The sequence below is a fragment of the Pinus tabuliformis genome, chromosome 2_1 (assembly GCF_031772625.1).
Source record: "Pinus tabuliformis cultivar Carrire ecotype Pingquan chromosome 2_1, CPIR1, whole genome shotgun sequence".
Taxonomy (NCBI): domain Eukaryota; kingdom Viridiplantae; phylum Streptophyta; class Pinopsida; order Pinales; family Pinaceae; genus Pinus; species Pinus tabuliformis.
Genome location: NC_142299.1, coordinates 873,186,819 through 873,189,005, shown reverse-complemented (window position 1 = coordinate 873,189,005; position 2,187 = coordinate 873,186,819). Strand labels below are relative to the sequence as shown.

General features: G+C 36.7%; 1 pseudogene; it reads left to right on the top strand.

Annotated features, from left to right (window-relative positions):
• The first annotated feature begins 1,400 nt into the window (after positions 1-1,400).
• On the top strand, positions 1,401-1,878 carry LOC149203442 (protein LATERAL ORGAN BOUNDARIES pseudogene; annotated as a pseudogene).
• The last annotated feature ends 309 nt before the right edge of the window (positions 1,879-2,187 follow it).

Below are 2,187 nucleotides of genomic sequence, written 5' to 3'. Positions count from 1 at the left end.
TGAATTGATGCGTTAACTTTGTGCATTTTCATGCAAGCAATTCACATTTTTCTTTTTTAATTTCACCAATAACTTTGTAAGGTTTCTTTAAATTTTTTTGTAAGATTTTTTATTTTTAAATTTAACTGTTTTTGTTTTTCTATGACATTGGAGAATGGAGTTAGGGATCTTCTCTCTAAATTTAGCTGTTACCTTTTTGTATTTAATAAATTTAAGTAATATTTTTTAAATTCAACAATATTTCAAAAATTTAATAAATTTAAGTAATATTTTTTAAATTCAACAATTGGAGTTTGCTTAAATGTGACAGAAATATTCAAGAATGCAAATTATTTTCTTGTTTCTAAATATAGTCGTTATCGTTTTGCTTTTCTAAACTTTCAAGACTATAATTAATATTTTCTAAATTTAACCATTAAAACTAACTACTATTATATTTTTACTTTTAACTTTCACAAATGTGATAAAATTGTAAAATAAAAAAATAATTTCCAAACTAAAATGTCCACAACTGTATTTAAAAAGCTTGTACGGTTAGTATGTCATACAAGAGTTTAAAAAACAGTCCGAAGCAAACTCATTATGTGAACATCACATGAGAGAGCCATAAATAATGAAAAGCGATTTGAAACATTATTTAGCCTCCTTTCAAAGCCGTGCGGACTGGTTTATAGTTAGCCTCCTTTCAAAGCCGTGCGGACGCGATTTTTAAATTTGAAATATACCCAATCTTCTCAACAAAAGAATTTATGCGGAGTAGTGGGCACCTGTAATTTGTTATGATCTCTGACAATAAAGCGGCATATTCCACTCGAACAATGGCTGCTGCGTTTGTTTTATTTCAAGTTCGTTATATTCTCTGACAAAAGCATCGTTTGTCAGCGTATTACACGCCGGTATTTACGGGCGCGTGTTAGAACATAACCAGAAACCAACCTATAACACTCGGCAACGTATAATGCTCGGCGTCGATAAAACCTTCAAAAGGGCGTGGGAACTACATATACCCGGCAGCCCGGAGAATATACTCGTCGAAGGAAGGAGGGAAATTCTTATCATTTTCCAGTATTTTTCTCCTCATCTATCTATATTCAGATTGGCAAGTCTGTGTGTTTAGATGTGTGGTTGGTTTCAATCTTCTATATTCAGATTGGCAAGTCTGCGTGCTTAGATGTGTGTTTGGTTTCCGTGTGAGTGAGTGAGTAAGTCTGTTGTTTGAGTATGTCGATTTGTGTGTGACAGTCAAATAAACCAAGATTTTCTCAATTGCTGTGCCTGTGGAATTTCAGCAACCCAATTCGGGTACTTACCCGGACGATTTTGATCTTGCAGCTAAGTGTGCCCCGTTGGGAATTAAAAAAATCTCTATATCAAGAAAATCTCTATATATAGTGGCAGAGATGGCTTCGAATTCGTCGAACTCACCGTGCGCTGCCTTCAAACTCAGAGTGTGTATTTGTGTCGTATTTTCCTCCGGAAAAACCTCAAAAATTTGCCAATATTCACAAGATCTTCGGAGTAAGCAACGTGGCCAAAGTACCCAACGATTTGGAGCCCCATCAACGGGAGGACGCGGTGAATTCTCTGGCATATGAAGCCGAAGCTCGCTTGAAAGATCCCGTTTATCGGTGCGTTGGAGCGATCTCCACGCTGCAGAGATAGGTGCAACAGCTACAGAAGGAACTGGCGGCTGCCCACGCGGATCTCCTTCAGTACACCTCTGCAGCGGAGCGTGTTCTTAATCCACATAGTCCAGGCTCGACGATGCCAGCTTATTCCAGAGTTGACATGATTCATGCGGCAGGTGGGGAACAACAACGGAAAAATTTAATGGAATTCCCTAATTCTAGAGAAGAGTTACAGCTGATCAGCTTCTAGAATTGGCCTTGAGAATCATGCGTATGGACTGTATTCTTCAGCCAGGCCTGCCAGAGACGGCAGTAGCGTACAGCCATGACAGGTATTTATTTTATATTATATTCGTATTTATGATTTATTCTTTGGTTTTGACCAAGAGGATCAGCCAGAAGGGATGCATGGATGATATTTGATACCGCCATGACAGTTATTTATTTTATATTCATATTTATGATTTATGTTTTCATAAATGTTAATGTTTTTAAATTTTAATGTTTTGTTATTGCTCGCTCCATTTCATTAATCTCCTTTTGCTGTTTAATTCTTCTT